We start from the raw sequence: 18802 nt of genomic DNA, 5'->3' as shown, positions 1-18802 counted from the left end.
AATATGGCGAGCAAATCATAGTCTTGCTCCATATGCAGAAAATAATACCCAAATATGCTGGGCAAAGTGTGTGCTCACTCCTCAGCCAAAATTAAATTCCTTATATGATTTCTTGAGAGCTAAATAAGAAGCTAAACATTCAGAACTAGCAATTAAAAGCACTACAAATAAACAGAAAATATAAAAATCATAGAATCGTAGAATCAGAGAATGGTTGGGGTTGGAAGGGACCTTAAAGATCATGTAGTTCCAACCCCCCTGCCATGGGCAGGGACACCTTCCACTTAGATCAGGTTGCTCAAAGCCCCATCCAACCTGGCCTTGAACACTTCCAGGGACGGGGCAGCCACAACTTCTCTGGGCAACCTGTGCCAGTGTCTCATCACCCTCACAGTGAAGGATTTCTTCCTTGTATCTAATCTAAATCTACCTCCTTTCAGTGTAAAACCGTTACCCCTCATCCTATCACTACATTCCCTCATCAAGAGTCCCTCCCCATCTTTCCTGTAGCCCCCTTTAAGTACTGGAAGGCTGCTATAAGGTCTCCCTGGAGCCTTCTCTTCTCCAGGCTGAACAACCCCAACTCTCTCAGCCTGTCCTCGTAAGAGAGGTGCTCCAGCCCCCTGATCATCTTTGTGGCCTCCTCTGGACCCACTCGAGCAGCTCCATGTCCTTCTTATGTTGGAGGCCCCAGAGCTGGACAGAGTGCTGCAGGTGGGGTCTCACGAGAGCAGAGTAGAGGGGGAGAATCACCTCCCTCGACCTGCTGGTCACACTTCTTTTGATGCAGCTCAGGATGGTTAGTGAATTATATCTCAAAAAGGAGCACATGAATCCTGGGATAAGAAAAGCTTTGATAACTTTATCTATTATCATTGACATGTATCATGTCCTGGAACTCTAGGATATCACAAAATACCATTTAATTCATACAACTGGTAGGTGCCTGAGGGAAAAACAACCAGTAAAAATGTTCAGCTCCCAGTTTTCAACACTGGTAGAGGTAGGAGTGGAGACTTCTCCTAGATCTCCTTACACAGTTATTTTCAGCCATGCCTTGCAACACAGTCTCTTGCAGAGCGCAAACTCAAGTAGGGAAATTAAGAGGAGAAAAAAAAAAAAAGATCAAAAAACCTGAAAAATATCTGAGCTGACTGTTATCACTATTCCACAAGTCCGTACTTCTGAATAATACCTGCAAGTGCATGTAACAATCTAGAAAGATGTAAAAGGTGTGAAGAAGACAAAGCCAGGCTCTTCTCAGTAACACCAACTGACAGGACAAGGGGCAATGGGCAGAAACTGAAACACAGGAGGTTCCCTTTGAACATCAGGAAATACATTTTTATTGTGAGGGTGACCGAGCACTGGCACAGGTTGCTCAGGGAGGTTGTGGAGTCTCCATCCTTGGAAATATTCAAAATCCAACTGGACAGAGTCCTGGGCAACCTGCTCTAGGTGGTTCTGCTGAGCAGAAGGGTTGGATCAGGTGACCTCCAGAGCTGCCTTCCAACTTCAGCCAGTCTGTGATTCTGTGAAAAAAGAAGAGAAGAAACCAGGAAAGTAGTTTCTATGTGTAGGAAACAAAAATAGGAAAACATTCCTATTTTTTTTAAAGTACAACCCTATTTATTACAAGCCAAACAATGACATGAATAAATAGGATAAAATTGGATTAACCTCGACAGACCTGCAGAACAATTGCTGTTGACACTGTCATTTTCCTGGGTCAGGCTGACACCATTTAGAAGTCATCTCTCCAGTCAAGGTTGTGTAGATAAAATTCAACTGCATGCAAAAGACTGAGTAAGAAGGAAGCTTTGATCTCCCAAACTGAAAGGCAGGAACAGTCTTCTCAGAAAACCCTGCCAGGTCTTAATATGAAAAACTAGATTTTGCAAGGAAACCATATCGCCCTGCACACACACGGCAGCTGTGTGCCCTCCTCAACTCTGCACTCCCTCACTTCCCTCCAGCGCACCCAGGGGCAGTGAAGGTTAATTATACTTGCACAGACGAGCAGCAAAGCTGCATCTGAAGACGCTGGGGGACATACAGATGGGTAAATGAGACTCTTTGACCTGCCCGATATTACTGCTGATGAGATATGGAAAAGGGAGAAAGCACTTGGGGTTAGGGGAGCTAGATGGCATTGCAGTGAGAAAATGGGTGTTTTTTTGCAATGCACTAACACACTGCAGTGCTGCAGCATAGCCAGTACATGCTGTGGTTTACCTTCACTGATGTTGAACAGCAACTAAATCAAAATAAAACTGTAGTTTTCCCTATGTTGTAGGGTGTTAGAGAGAACTTCTCTATCAGATTATCTGATCCAGCTCTCCAATTGTGCTTGGCTAACCTCAACCTGCCCTAGCCACAGGGAGCTTGCTCAAGTGTGAATCAAAGTACACTTTTGCAGTGCTTAGTTATACTTACACTGGCAGAATTTAAGTGTAAAGTGGCAAGGAATAAATGAGAACCCAACCTCTCCCTGGGCTTAGGCTCCTGTTCCACACAGTTTATATGTAACACTGCCTTCAGAAGAGGTAGGCTTTTTTTTCCTTTTAAAACAATGTATCATGTTCTTTCTGAAGGACCACAAACATCTTCAATTAGAATTGGTTCTAATACACTCTGAAAGAGAAAAATGTGAAATATTACCGTTTCTTCATTTCACTGCCAAGATCTATGTTTTTGCTTCTCTGTTTATTGTGCCAATTATAACCTCTAATGCCTAGAAAAAAATATGTTACTGCTTCCCTTGCAGTACCTTAAATGATAAGGCAGGTCATCAACTGCTGCAAGATTCTTTTATGATGGTAAAAATCCTCCAGTTATTTTCTGTCCATTTAAAGTGCAATTTAAAACACTGTTCTACGGTTACAAGTGTCATTCCTGACTATATACCCACGCTATTTCCAAACACAGCTAGAAAAATTATTTGCAATATTATGTGACCAGCTTCCATTCCCTTTATTTGATCTAAACTGAATTCTGTGCTACAGGCTGACTTAAATGAGGCTGTAAAGTTGCTTGTGAATTAGGATCCTGCTCTACAAAAGTAAAAGTAAAAAGCCTGTCAAAAGAACTTGAAAGAAAAGGAAAAAAGGAACAGAAAAGCCTGAGAAAGTCCTTGAAGAATGTCATATCACAAATTGCACAGACAGCACAATCATCATGGAGTAACGATGCCTAACCCTAGTGTATATCCGAGAATAGAGGGGAAAGGGAGTTTCTTGTAACTAACTCCTCAGTCTATGGAGAAATCACAATTTGTTTCAGGTACTTGCTCATGCAGAAATAAATTTGCCCACTGCCTTGGAAGCTGTCTGAAGAAAGGCACTATGTAAACATAAATCTTTAATGAACCAAGTGACCTCATCCTTGGGTAATTAGAGAAGCATAAAAACAACATGCTGCATAGGTAGAAAGTCTTCTAGTCAGCAGTGCCACACACCAGCAGGTAGCAAACACAAGAGCATCCATCCTGATGCTATAGCAGATTCCTTTTGACAAGCTTTGCGTTTTTATCTCAACCACCACAGGTCATTGGTGGCAAACAGCAGAAGCTTCTGAGTACACATAAGTGCACAGTTCAATAATTAAGAGGGGGATCCCTGTCTCATCTCTTTGTTTCATCCAAGGCTTGCCTGAAGTGAAGCATTTGACAGAAGTAAAATACATTTTGCTACCTTTAAGAACACAAAAATAATCATTGAGTCTAAACTGGTCAGCGATGCAAAGCTGTTAACACAGACCATGATGGTCCAACCTGCGGCTTGCAGCAACATCCTGGGGAAGACGGGGAACAAATGTATGAACAGAAACTGCTAAGTAACCATTCATCTCCTCCAGCCTCACAGAGTGACAGGAACTACCCCCACACACAATGCAGTGGGAGAAGGCCAGCTTTTTTTTGTCCTTGCTTTTCAGCCCTGCTCCCTCCTTTCAACATCTGTGGCTGCAGCTGCTCCAGCCCATTCACATGGTGGTAGCATGGAAGACACAGGAGGCAAAGGCTGCCAGGAAAGCCAGGAGAGAGGGCAGCTGCTGGCACAAAGTCAGGCAAGGAAATTGCTTCTTGCACGGGGGTGAAGCTGCTGCTACCTGAAATAAGGAGTGATCACAGGTCCAAAGTACCCAGATCCAGGTTCTGTGAGTTCAAGGTGGTGGCGTTTGACAGATTTTTGCAGTCCCTAGTACAAAAAATTCAGTTACTCCAAATTGTCCTGATAATTACAAGTTTCTCAATGGCATCATGAGGGCAGCAGTTCTTTAAAGGGAATTTAAATGAGACGGGATGGTGACTTCGCAAGACCTTCCAATGAGGTTGTTCAATGCACAAGATCACCACTGAGGGAAAACAAAGGGAAAGATTTCTGTGAAAAAGAAAAAAAAAAAGTAGAGGTTTGTCTGACTGGCTCCTCTGGCAGAGCAGGAGATGCTGTCTCTGGTGAAGTTAGTCAAATGAGCCAATGGTTTGCTGGATGACTCTTTGGGGCCAGCAGCTCTGTGATTGGCATGCTTTTTTTATTTTTTTCTTCTGTATAGAGAAAAGTGACAGAGGGAGCACTTCACTGGCAGTCTTCATCCTGCGAACACAGGGAGGAAACTCAGCTGAGTGTCATGCCAGCTGCATGCAATGATTTTCGCTGGCAACTGGTCTAAGCTGCCTTTGCTGTACATGAAAGAACTTGTTTTCCAACTAACTATACAAGCAATGTAAACATTGTCCAGGTTGTTCCAGATAGTTTTTCAGCCTCTTCTAATATGACAATTTGACCCTGAAACTGTGGTCGATGGTTACTGGCAGCCCAGTATCTTCATCCTGATACAGGATCCAGGTGTTTTTGCTTGCTGTCACGTGATTCACATCTACCTCTCTCATACTGTTGTATCCTTGCTTAGGTATTAGCAAATGGCACAAAATGGTTTGTGCTTTTCCCCTCTTGTACTTCTGTTATCTGGAAATTAAGAAGTGGGATTGCACAGAGACTTGACACTCTTTCCCTGCAAGATACCTATACGCAAAAAGCTACATTGTCCAGACAAGATTAATATTACTTAGTGATAATCAATAGTTCCATCCCTGAAGAGTTTGTAACCACCTAAATTTTCTCTCTCACGTATAAAAAGAGAGAAGGCAGAAAATGGAGTGGTGAGGGACAATAGTTTCCCTAATTGCTTCTAGTTATCCTAAGGATATAAAATATGTGGTGTGCAAACCTCAAGAGATAGGAAGGGATGAGGGAAGGAAATAATTTGCTGTATGAAGATACAACAGTCTTCTATTAAATACAAGGATATATTGTTTCTTGCTTAGGACTTTCAATGTTTGTTGTGTTTATTTAATAAAGCGCCACATGTAGTGAAAGAAATCACATGGGTGTTTATAAAAAAACATTCTGTAAATCTGTAATAAAAAGTCTCAAAGGAAGTAAGCAAAATCACTTAAAAGGACTTGAGAGTATTAATTGTGTTAAAGCTCTTATTTGTGCATATCATGACACTCTAGTTTACCCTCTTCTTGAAATGACCCACACTGAGCACCATGGAATAATTTTTCTTTCAATTCCATGACACTTCCTTGAAAAAAATATATAACTTTTCCAGAAAGTACATTAATGTCTGTCCATTTGACAGGTAGAACTGCCCCTTAGCAGCAAAGTTCCGAAGCCTTTTACCAGTGGTGATATGTAATACCCAATGTAAAATATACATGTGCTTAAAAATATATATATACACCCACTCAGACACACATACACAGTCAGTTTTCAGGTTTTTACAACACATTACAGAAAGCTTCAAAATTCAAAGAATTTTTACTTGCCTTTCACAACTTGATCTAACCTGAAAATAAATACAAAGTCCTCAGCACTAGCCAGCAGAATTAAATAAATCAGTTAACAGGGCAAGAGACCCTTTACACAGCTAAAAACTAATTAATACCTATTTAAATATCAAAGGATGACTTAAAAGCAATACCAGCTCTGTCAGAAATTCTGTCTTGTTTCCCCCTTCATCTAAGTAGGGGACATTTTTTGGAACATACTTGAAAAATGCCAATTTGGCATTTGCGGTTTTGTTGAATTAAATAACGAATAAACAAAAAATAATTTTAAAAGCTTCTTCTACCTCCCCCCAAAACTGTAAGGCCTTCCTGCTAGGTCTTTTTTCATCTCAAGGAAATGCACACTGAATTTTATATACTTATTCAAAAAGTCATCTTTTGCTAATTGTAGTAGGCTACAACTCCAGTTCCTAGAAAAGATGAATGTGCTCTGCTTATTATTCAGTGTCATGCTTTTTCTTCACTCAAATAGCTCTATCTCCCAGCAAAGTGAAGCAACAGATGAGTACCTTTACTGTGTTTATTTTTCAAATCGGAAAATGCATCTTATGCAGAAGTTATTCTTACAAAAAGAAATATATATTAGATGTAAAAGCCTCTTTAAAAAACAACTAATTGTAAAATGAATTATTTTAATAGGAATTTATTAATAGAATCTATATGAGCATTTAATGGATTCTTATCAGATGCTTTTTCTAATCATAAATTATCACAAAAAATCTTCTGGATGCAGTTTGTTGTGAACACAACACATTCTATCAAGTCAGTGACATTTTAAAGGAGTTTAGATACCCCTCTTCAGGTATGGCTGGTTGTGCAACCCATCACCACCTCCAGTGTGACAGACAGAAAATATATGTAGAGTGAAAGAAACGTAACTGTGAAAGTACACCATAGCAACAGCAGTACATGTTTGTCTTTGCTTTTTGCATTTTGGTACACTCAATAAGTTTTCACCCCAGCAGATATTTTCAGTCACCTGGAAACCTTCATGTTTTCTCTCTCCATGTGAAAAGTATGGATTAGAAAGTCTTCCTATTGCTCTAATTATATGGTTTCCATGTTTTTTTGGATAGGCATTAAGTCTTTTTGTAAGTTTGAGAAGCATCCAGCATGTTTTTGGAACTGCTGCTATATCAGCAATAAGAAGTTGTGACAATCTTCATATCAATGCTGTATTTCTCGTACTTCTCCGCAACAACCTTAGAACAGCATCTTTCCCAACGCAATAGCTGAAGGTAAGTATGTCAACTGTCAATATCAGAAACACTTAAATCCGCTCGCTTTCTCTCAGTGAGAAAGTGCCTAGAGCAGGAAAATGGGCAGAAATTTGAAAGAAAATCCATTCAAGTATCATGCCCTGAAGGGAGATGAAAGGAGATGAGAACAAAGACTGTTGTGATATGTCCATGGACACTTATGCCCTACCTGGCATTTCCAGCAACACAACAAACTGAGATCACAGCTTCTCTGGAGGAGCAGGTTCTCCTGTGAGAGCTCAGAGACCTCAGTCAAACCTAGCATCAGCTCAGCCACAGGCACCACTGTTACAGACCCAGGTCACATCTTGCAGAATGTGATGTGCAACACCAAGCAGGATGCTTTTTGAAGAATTGGGCCCTCATTTATTTGTTGTATCAGGATGCTTTCTGTGTAATTAAGCAGCAAGATAAACTTGTGCCAAACAACCAAAATCTTGAGAGTTTTGAAATATTTATTGGATGTCTGTTTGTGTATCGGATGAGTCTAGGAAGAAAGGGTTGGGAGGAAAGTGGTTTAGCTTTTCCTTCCTTCTCACCACCCAACTTTTTTTAATTGACAATAAATTAAATTAATTTCTCCCAAGTCAAGACTGCATTGCCTGTGACAGTAATTGGTAAGGGATCTCCTCTCCCATAAGGGGTTTTTTCCACCTTATTTTGTCCCCCTGTTCTGTTGAGGAGGGGGAATGAGAGCAGATGGGTGGGCAGCTGGCCGAGGTCAACCCACCAGTTTGTTACTGAACTGCAAAAGGTTCTTCACTCACAAGGAAATATTACAAGTGTATATTGGTTTTTAGTTGTGTCCTTTTAAACCCAGAGATCCCAACTCTCTGTCGTAAGATTTTCAGTGCACTGATCTAGTATTTGTATCTTTGTTTTCCCCCTTGTCTGAGAGCAATGCAGGGATTATTCAATGCTATCTTTTCTCTAGGTAACTATAGCAAAATGAAAGTGATATTGGGCAGCAAAAAGGACCCAATTACGAAGCAGTTTGGTATTTGTGATACTGGTACATTGTCACATCAAAAAATAAAAATTGTTGCAATTACTTCCTGCATTATTTCACTTCAGTATTTTAGTATATTGCCCAGTGGTAAATAAATCATTTCTCGGTGGTGCTGAAATGACCAAATGCTTACTATGCTACTGGGAATTAAGAAAGACAGCTGATGCAAGTAGTTAGATTTGAGAGAACTCTACAGGAAATAAAAGGAGTTCAAACAAATGAGCAGGGGAGCAAAACTAAAGAGACCTGAACAACAGCTACAGAAGCTGCATATATATACCAACAACAGGAAACATGGGGGGTCTGCTATGGAAACAAAAGCAGATGAGCAAATAAGAGTACCAGTGCTGATACCCACTCTAAGTAGATGAATCATTTGGCTAAAATTGGGAATGTTCTTTTCAACATCTATTTTAAAATAAAATGTCTAAGAAGCTTTCACAAGATTTTTGTATTCTCTATTTCAGTTTCCAAGAAGTACCAAAATACTACCAGAAATTTTGGTCCCAGAATATTGCTGCCAGGATCTCAGAACAGAATTCCCCAAAATTTTACACGAAAGCATGGAGTGAATGTTTCCAGCTTGTTCCATCTTTGGTTTAGGTTCAATGAGACTAAATAACCAGTCTAGCATGCATGCCTAAGGCAAATGCAACTTCAAATCTTTGATAAATTGCCCTTGATATTAAAAATAATTATTCCCTACCCTGAAAAGAATGAATGTTGGAAAACACTCAAAATATTATCAAAAGACAGCTTGAGAGGGAGAAAAGTTCATTTGTTTGAAACAAAAAAACGCATCTGAGAACTTCTGAGTTTCAATAGCAACACGGATAGTTTAAAAAAAAGATATGCTGACAAATGAAAAAAAAAAGGTCTTCCCTAACTGTCACTGCGGCTGTTTTCCACTTAGAAGTAAAAGCCTAAAAATTTGTCCACAGCTGACTGTACACTAAAACATATAATATTGTTTGTCACAGCAGGAAAAAAAGTCAAACTCTTAGTTTATGTAAGAAGCTTTATGTATCCCTATTGACAAATGCTACAGCCTGTGTCATACTAAAACTAAAGATTATAGAATTGCATCCATCCAGCCTAATTTACTGCACTAATTTTCTTTGGAGTCAAATTACATCACATTAAATCGTGTCACACAGTGTAAAATTGCAATAACATTTCCATGGTTTGGTTTGAATGGAACCAGCAGACTTGCTCTGTGCTAGTCATGGGCAGGAAAGGCATGCTTTGCCTGCTTGGTCTAACTGAAATCACCATGCTTCCCTCTACCCAACATGACAGTAATAATCTTAAATTTTTACCATTCTTCCCTGGCATAATTTTTTCCCCATATTATTAGGGACTTACTGTTCAGTCAGTGATACCAATATTTGTGATTAGTGGGCATAAAAATGACAGATCTAGAAGGCTGAAAGTCATTTTTCACAAAATGGATAGGACACAGGAAGTGGCAGCAGGATCTGCCCTGCACTTAAGACATCTGGGACTTCTCTGCTTATTTTAGCACTTTGTTTCACAGTCTGTAACCCTCCTTCCTTCTGGACACTCTTACGAGGAGTGCTGACTCCACACTGTAAAGCAATGATATGCCAACACTTGTCTTCCAAAACCAACAAATCATGCCACACTGACTGAATATATTATTGTATCAAAAATACTGGGATGCAACTCTTCCAGACAAGTGCCAGTGCATTCCCTGTAGGGTTCTTAGACTTTTCTCTTGCACTTTAATAGGTAATCTTCTAGAAAATAAGCAACTGGTGAGGGTGCCAGACTCTCTTAAATTTAACAGGTCTTAGAGTAACTTGTATAGAAGCTTAATACATTTCTGTACCGCTCTGTTTCATGCTATTAAATTAATAGATTTCTTCCTAGAAAAGGAGGATACTTCACTGAATTACATTTTGATCAGGAAAACAAGAGATTTCTCAAATTTCTTACAAAGGCAAAACTTTCTTGCCAGGTTTCCACTTGTATCTGCAAGAAAGATTCTCTGCTGATTTTATGAGTGAAGTTTCTTCCTACAGAGGTCAAGCATTTCTTTTTAGTCAAAGCAAATCATCACTGAATGACCACACTGCTCTAAATTCATCTTTAGTGCTTGATTAAGGTGTTAATTTACTCACAGAGAGTGACCCTGCCATGATTTAAGTATGCCTGTGAACACAGGGATTTATTCATAGAACAAGAAGGTGAAACCCAACAAACGTATGTTGAATCTGGAGCTTGTTAAGACTTCTGATATGAAGAAAAACAGTAAAATTAAATGAGTTCTAGGGACAGACATATTGTCAGGTGGCAAAACCCAACCTCTGCCCTGAGAGTTAGGATTCAATGGCTAGACCTTCAGCCTTGTTTGCTAATTATTGGGACCAAAAAATCCCCTCTGATATGCACAGGGTCTATATGCAAGTTACAAGGCTTTAAGAGTTTTCACTAATAACTTGACCTGAATCAAAAGAGAAGAGGAAGAAAAGCAAAAACGCATGCACTGGTGTTAATGCACTCACAGAGTTAGGCACCGGCTGGCTTGAGCAAGTCCGCTGCAGTAGTCTGATTTGGAGGTGATATGTGAAAGCATACAATTTATGCCTTAATATCGTGAGTGCTCAGTTTTAGCCTTTTGCTGGTTAAAAAAACCCAAAAAAATCCTTCATGTGCTTTCTGAAATTGATATAAAAGAGAAAGCATTCAAAATTTTCTTCACTGTGAGGGTGGTGAGACACTGGCACAGGTTGCCCAGAGAAGTTGTGGCTGCCCCCTCCCTGGAAGTGTTCAAGGCCAGGCTGGACGGGGCTTTGAGCAACCTGGTCTAGTGGAAGGTGTCCCTGCCCATGGCAGGGGGGTTGGAACTAGATGACGTTTAAGGTCCCTTCCAACCCAAACTATTCTATGACTCTATGAAAATGTTCACATATCCAAGGTATACAGATGTATCATTCAACTGAATGAGAAGTTACTCCCTTAGGCATCTTTTATTTATAAATTGTGTCCTCCTGGTTTTATGGAGTATCTCCTCTTGGAATGAAGTTATTAATGGAGACAGAACTTTGAAGAAGTGCATTAGAAAGCTTCATTGCCCCTGGAGACATGTCCCAAGGGATTACACCAATCAAACACATTAAGGAAGCAGTCAAGTACTCTCCAAATGTATATTGCATCTTTCCAAAGAATTTAGCTGCAGATTATTTTAGCTCAAGTTCCCTGTGCCAGAAAAGCTGCTTCTCCTTGTCAGAATTAGCTGCCTAATTTTGGAAAGTTCACCACGAAAACAAAGGGAACGTGTGAAACTGCAAAGGAGGTGTTATCACCTCTATTCAACAATAACAGGCTGTGATGGATTCCTTCTTGCCAAATTACTGTAGCTTCACGCAGAAGTTTAATTTGGAAGCAGCTAGTTGGATCCTACAGGCAAGTAGGATTTAGAATTATAAATCCATGAAATGCTGAACAAGTCTCAAATGTCATCAAGCTACAAGGAAATGACTTCTCTTTGCTAAGGCTAGTCTTGTGAGACATTTTTTATTATTTTATCTTGTTAAAATACGTATTACAGATGCCTTTTAGAGTGCAATGAAACACCTCTGAACAAGGCTAGTAATACAAGAGCAAATAGTTGCAACTCCTGAATCTAGGTTGTTAGAATGTAGGTCAATTACTACCTATTTTGACAAATGGTAATTGTTCAATTTTTTCTTTCCTTCAGTGGGTACATTCTCTTCTCTGTCACCAGCTGCTCACTTTGACCCTGGCAGACTTGATGTCTCCCCTCCACTGGAGTATGACCAAACAGGCAGAAAACCTCCAACACAGAGATGGCAACAAACCACTGGGTAGGATGGAGCCCAGAGAAAAAAAACAACACTCAATTTTTAAAAATGCTTTACTGCCTTGCCTCCAAACCAGTTATCATAGTGCTTACAAGGCAAATTAAACAACCCTTATTCAGAGAGACCTTGTTGTTTGTGTTGTTATTTCTTAGCAGATGAGTGAGGCAAAGAAATGAGCCATTCCATGGACACAGCTTAGGGAACACGACAAGGATGTGCAGGTGAAGAGGTGGGTTTGGTGTCTGAAAAGGACAGAAAGGAGCCTTACATATAGGCAGTCAAAACCTCTGTGCAGGAACAGCACTGTCCAGAACTACATCACACCGTAAATACTCTAGCAACCTAAGGTAGTGCTCTAACATCAAGAGTACTTGTTTTAGAAGTGTTCATTTTCTCCTCATTATTCAGTGTGGCACTCATGTATCACTCACTACACAGAATCTACTCTGGAGAGGATTACTCATTTTTCCAGATTCATTCATTCTGTGTTTGCTTGCCTGCAGAGCTGTCCTCACAAAAAAAATTACTTCTTGAAGAGTTAACATGAGAATAACTTTTTAACTATGGCCTTGGTAATAAAACACCATTAAAAATATTTTGTATAGTGACTACAGTCTGAAAAAGAGAAGGGAAGTCTGGAAGGTGTAGGAAGCACATTTGAAGGCCAGAGAATAAAGCAATATTGGGAGAAAGCTCTGCTGAGGCCTCTCTGGTGCAGTGTAGCCCATGCACAGCTCCACTCACACATCATGAGAGATTGAGGAAGCAACTGTGGATGTTCTCTCTGGCAAATATCACAAGCACTATCTAGTAAATCCTAACTTAATGTGCACAAACTTGTCATCTCCAGATTTGGAAAGGGAATGAGCCTCTTGCTAGGTTTTTTGCGAGGGCAGTAGAAAGAGGCACGACATCACATCAGGCATCTTACCACATTTGAAATCCTGACTCTAGAGCATTACGGTTTCCAGTTTTTCAGCTTAAATTATAAAGCATTTAAAAAAAAGGAGAAACCTCCTCCCTGCTACCCAGATTTAATTCCCCAAAGGTAAGAAGTCAATTTCTTCTGAAACATTTCAAAATAATGCTCAGGACTGAACAGGTTGGATGGAAAATGTCAACCAGGGCAAGAAAAGTTGTATGAAACTTTCTTGTCATGACAGTTTGCAAAATTAACTGCATACCTGTCAGGACAGCAACAGCCAGAATATCCCGGACTTCCAGGACGAAAAGAAACCTGTTTTAGACTTGTACCTAAGTGTTCAGCCATGGTTTGGTTATATTAACCAAGTTCTGCAGTGATCCCTCTCGATTTTGAAATGAAGAAGAGCTAACGTTAGGATAGGCTTTTATTTTGTATGTTTTTTGAAAAAAACTCCAATTTAGATCTATATTTCAGTTTACAAGACCCTAGGAGACGGGTGGGGAGGGAAGGTCAAAGGGAAGGAAGAGGACACTAGAGGTAAGAATTTCTGTATCTGCCCTTATTAGAGGAACTTTTCTCTGCTTTCTGAGCAAAATATTTTCCAAAACATTTACTGTTGCTAAAATACTTACCACTCAACTATTTTCCTAAATGCTTTAAGTTTGACTTATTTTCAGTTCTAAGTAAGAGTAATTACATTTTTCATAGCAAACATTTCCACTGCCTTCAGCTCCAGAGGTTACAAGCTCACCATGGCAGGCAGGAGATATTATCAAAGTTCCTTATTTAGGCCAGTAGCAAGCTACTTCTGTCATCTCATCCTGAATTAAGTTTACCTATCATGATAGTGGTGACTGGCAACAGGGATTTCTGCTTGGAGAGCTAATGTACTCACAATGGTAAGGATTTAGCACAAGCACATTCATCTTCATTACTAGAAACATAATAGGAACCGCGGCACTTAAAGACAATATGTAAGGGTATTTAACAAGAATAGCTCCTAAGTGCAATAAATACTTCATGCTCACATGAGCTGCATGCTTACAAATCAGATGCGGCCCACTGAACCATCTGCTTTCACAACAGCTTCCAGTCTGTCTTTCTCACTGCAGTGCAGTGTGGGTTGTGTCACTCCCCAAAACGATTTGGGCTGAGCTAGATCAGGTAAAGAGAGCCCTTAGTGGCTGGTACATTTAAAGCCATTTCTAAACTGTGTGTCAAATACTTGTCAAATTACTGTGTCCTGTAATTGAAATTACGGCAGTGGAAGAGATACCAGGTAAACGGTTAGAGTAGTATTTGTAGGTTCCTCTAAAGCTTTCCTCTAATGAGAAAGTCAGTTCTTCCTACAAATGACAAATTGTCCTCCTATCTTTATTCCTGACAGGATCTTGCACAGCTCGAACAAGAACAGGGCTTTTATTCTATCACCTCTGAAATAACACTGCAGGAAATGTGACACAGAAACATCTTTGTGCTGAGCTGACTGGTGTGCTGCGTCAGATATAGGGAGCATCCAGCTGCCTTCAGCTTCTGTGGAGCCTAGTAAAGGGCTAAAGAAATGTCATGACACTACAAGGCACTTGCATGCTTTTCCTAAGAGGGTCATGGCCAAGAATTGTCCCCAAACCCCACGCTGTGACACTGGCAACTGCTGCAAAAGGCTGTTTAGAAGGTGACGTGTGGCAACTGGGGCATAGACTCTCCATTGAAGCGGAGAAGGAAAATCCTTTATTATTATAATGGCACATACTTATGCTCTCGCTACCTTAGCTCTCTACTTCATAGTTAGCAAATCAGCTACTAGACAGTCATCAGCCCTTTCTCCCCAAAACAGTTCCATACTTTCTCCAAGCTGACTTATCTTTTTTCCACGGCCTGCTTCTCCAAACCTTGCTGCTTCTCCAGGCCGGCACAGAGCAGAGCTAGCGCTTCTCCTAGCCAGCACAGGACAGGACAGGACAGGACAGGACAGGACAGGACAGGACAGGACAGGACAGGACAGGACAGAGCTCCTGCTTGGCTCGCCAAGCAGAGGTCTCTCAAGCAGAGCTCTCCACCTTCACCAAGCTCCCCAAACTGAGCTCTCTGGCTGAGCTGACCAGCCAATGTCGATTTGGCTCTTAAGTATTGAATCTCCCACAGCTGCGCAGGGCTGACAGGCCAATGCTGACTTGCCTCTTAATCATTTACCAGTAACACATAATTTGACTCTTAACATACTGAATCTCCCACAGCTGTGCAGGGCTGACACTCCCACAGTGATGAGATCACCTGGAAAGTTATCTGTGAGAACAGAGACTAACCTTACACACCTCTGAGCAGCTCTGCTGGATGAGAGGTTCATCACTCTGATATAACACTGCTAGTATGAGATGCTGAGTGGTAATAGCAGGATACCAAGAACCTGAGAGGACCAGGGTGTGTATCGTGACAGAGGCAGGAAGGCAGGACAACAGTCACAGTAGTGCAAAAAGCAAAGCATTGGGATAAAAGTCTTCTAGTTCCCAATATTCAGTTAAGTATTACGGGAACTTAGGCACTGTCCCAAAACTTCCTTGAGGTTTGTCTCAGGTGAGCTTATCTAAACATCTAAAATATCTAAATAATATCTAAAATACCACAAGTAACTGTTCAAACCTAATTACAACTTAATTACAAGCTAGATACTGGCTTCCACTAGATGCTGAGCTACCTTGTAGTAAAGTTGCTGGACTTCTGACTAGTATAGACTTCAACCTGCTATTTTTCCTCTCTTAATGCTCCAGACACCCTCTGGTGTCTCAAGGATCTGTTATCAAGACAGAATTAGACCAACAAACCTTTGACCCTTTAACATTAAATATTAAAAGGGTACTAGAATGTCACCTTAGATGCCTTCAGTGCTATAAATAGATTAATAATTATTTTGTGCAAGATAGCCTAGACATTTCAGCAATATATGTTTCTAGAGGCATCTACATTTTCTTCTGCATATTAACTCTCACTGAAGATTCAGTATGTCCTCCTAGGTGAAATCAAATCCCTTATATGAGTCAGCAAGGAGCAATTCTACCAGAGAATCATACAAATAAAACCAGAACAGGTACCATTAAAGGCTCCATTACACTGCATAAAAGAGAAAACAGTATTTTTCATCTAGGTGCTGTATTTTGGATTACATCTATGCTACAAAGTTTGCTAGTTCTAAGAAAAAAGAAAAACATCTATTTCTCTAGGCTGTAAAACTATACAGCTAAAGCCTTGCCTCGCTGTAGTATTGCCATTAATTTTGTAGAAGGAGAGGGACAAAAACCGTATTTCCCAATAGTTCCATCCAGTATTTTCCAACCACCTACATACAGTTTGATGTTAGGAAAATAAATGCAAAAGATCTGTTACTCTCAAAGAGGACTCTTAACTACCCCAGTGGCTAGCAACCAGAAAACAGGTAATTTGAAGATTAGGAAAATAAGATTTCAAAATGGGAAGGTCTTTTCAGAATACTGAACAGGTTTTAAACACTTGCCCAAAAGATATCAAAAGCAACTTTACACACAGATCTCCACATCTTAGAATGATGATCAGAATTTTTGCTTTTTGGCAAACCACTAATTTGGTTGACTTGTTAGATTTGAAAACTAGCACACCACCTTCTGCCAACAGTAAGAAGAATAATACATTTTAGGTGACATAATTTTTTTTTATACATTATACTGCTTCTATACCAACACCTAGCAAATATCTTCATCTTGAGTCACTTATTAATGTCTTCTTTTTTAAGATAGAACAGTGCTCCCCAACAGTGGTGCCTCAGCAATAGCCTTCTGATGGTATCTGTGGCCAAAGTAAGTTGTCAACAGCACGTAAAGGAATGTAAAGCATGTTTAGCAATACTGGGCTGCTTTGCTCACAAGCCAGTGAACCACAGAGCCTTTTTATGTCTGTGTTAGCACTTCAGACTTTTCAACGAAACAGCTGTTGTTTGACAGTATTACCAATTTCCCCCTGCACAAACAATTTGAAAAGCGAAATGCCCCAAACTGTCCTGATTACATGGCTCATCACAGCGTGCTGGACACAAGGACATATTATTTAGCACTCAATGACTGTACCTTAAAATACTCTATAGCAGCTCTATCATTTTCTAAAATTCTTAAAAAAAATTTCAATAGCATTTCTTCATATAACTGCATGTAACTCTGATGTAACAAATCTGTGGTTTTCTACATAAAGCTATGGAGTATGTTGTTGAGAGAAAACAAGTCAGCCTTTTCTGGGCTACCCCAAGCCTTTTGAGGTTTGAGGGCTTGCTATACCACAGTTGGGCAAACAGCAATAGAGGAACCCTACATTAAAATTTAGAAAAAAACTTAAGTAATTTTTCAAGCAGAGAGATGACTATGCAAGAGGTCTATTTGTTTTTCATGCATCCAATTCCATTCTCCTTTGCCCTCTTAGATTTTGCACGTTCCCTGTCATACATGTTAAGTCTCTGAGCAGACGAAGCTGAACCCATGTCTGGTACAATGAACAACCCTTTAAAACAATAATGTATTTTCATTTAATCTTGAGATTCCAAATAGTGTGAGGATAGAATACCTTAAGTATTTCTACTGGCTAAACGAATGAACTCCAGGAAATTTTCAGCTATTCAGCTACATCTATTACAGGCATAGGTCGAGCACCCCAAGCTGGGGAGCCTTGAGAGTCTGGGATTTGCTGATTAGAAGAATTAAAGACTGTGATCCAGAAACTGGGGATGAACTAAAACCTTGGATCAAACTTTACCTCTCTTAAATGGGCCCCCGCCAGCTGAGAGAGTTTCATTTGCTAATCTGTGTTGAAACAGCCATTGACAGGGCACCTTCACAAGTGGCAGACACTATATTTTAAAAGAGAACGAAGGAAGAAACAAATGCCAGAGCAACAGATTCCTAGCTGAGTGGGTGGCAGCACACAAGCAGCACAAGCCTCTGCTTTGGAAGAGAACAGAGTGATCTTATGGTAGCTAAAGATGTTCTGCATATATACATTGTCATGAGTAGTGACAACATACAGGATTTGGTCTGCAAATTTTGGTGCCACTTGCCTATACGTGATCTTTAAATGCTGTGTGCTCCCAGCTCTAAGTGCCACTTAGTGCATCATCCAGGTTAGCGGCAGTCCACAGTCAGTTACGAAACTCCGATCTGGCCACACCGCTAATCCTTAAATTGCAGGGACAGATTACTAAATATAATGTATCTAACCATTTAAAAGGTGATGTAGCAAGAACGAAGCAAACCTAATCCTAGCAGTCTGATTATTTTTAGGAGAACACATCTCATGCTGCTGCTATGTGAGACAACATCTCACATCCTAGAAGAAGTGGAGTTATATTAGCGTGACCATATGCTTTAAGGAAGGCTTGTCAGCTGAGGCACAGAACTGCTGCTTTGGGTTCTGGAGTGGGATAACTCCGTGCCAGCCAAAATCTTTGTGTATGTGTCTGCTCTGCACCACATAGTGGGACAACAGCACAGAAACCCCAGATTCTGTAGTGCAGTAAAACTAAAGCAAAAAGGGAAGGGAGGGGAAGTTCTCTATAAATACATCAGAGAAGCAAATGCTGTAAGGGAAAAGCTAATTTAAGATAATGGGCAGATTGAATGAGAACCAATATGTATGCACTGGTCATGGGAAAAAAACACACAAAACTTACCTCCCACCACCCCACCAACATACAAAACTGTAAGAATCTGGAAAAAAACCACAGTATCTAGAAGCAAAAAACTTGTGGCCAGTTTTAAAGACGGAATGCAATAAATCCATGAAAGCAGTGCATGGCATAATTGCCCATCACAGGAGTGGACTACAACTCAAAGGCTAAGGAAGTCAAAATGCCACATATATTGAAACCCGAATTATTCCTACATAGTACCATCCAAG

The 18802-nt window shown here is 40.2% G+C and overlaps 1 protein-coding gene across 5 annotated transcripts in view; it reads right to left on the bottom strand.

Moving 5' to 3' along the window:
* Window positions 1–18802, bottom strand: part of CRACD (capping protein inhibiting regulator of actin dynamics) — a 139383-nt gene that overhangs the window by 82049 nt on the left and 38532 nt on the right. The window contains exon 1 of one of the 5 annotated variants that reach the window (XM_074866251.1): window positions 1196–1321. The exons of the other annotated variants lie outside the window; for them this stretch is intronic. The gene's annotated coding sequence lies outside the window, so the exon portion shown is untranslated. Of the gene's footprint in view, window positions 1–1195; window positions 1322–18802 lie in introns of those variants that run through there. 5 annotated transcript variants of the gene reach the window in all.

Source organism: Strix uralensis, chromosome 4, assembly GCF_047716275.1.
Source record: "Strix uralensis isolate ZFMK-TIS-50842 chromosome 4, bStrUra1, whole genome shotgun sequence".
NCBI classification, from domain to species: Eukaryota; Metazoa; Chordata; class Aves; order Strigiformes; family Strigidae; genus Strix; species Strix uralensis.
Note: the sequence above shows the minus strand (reverse complement) of the source record. Positions and strands in the feature narration are given on the sequence as shown.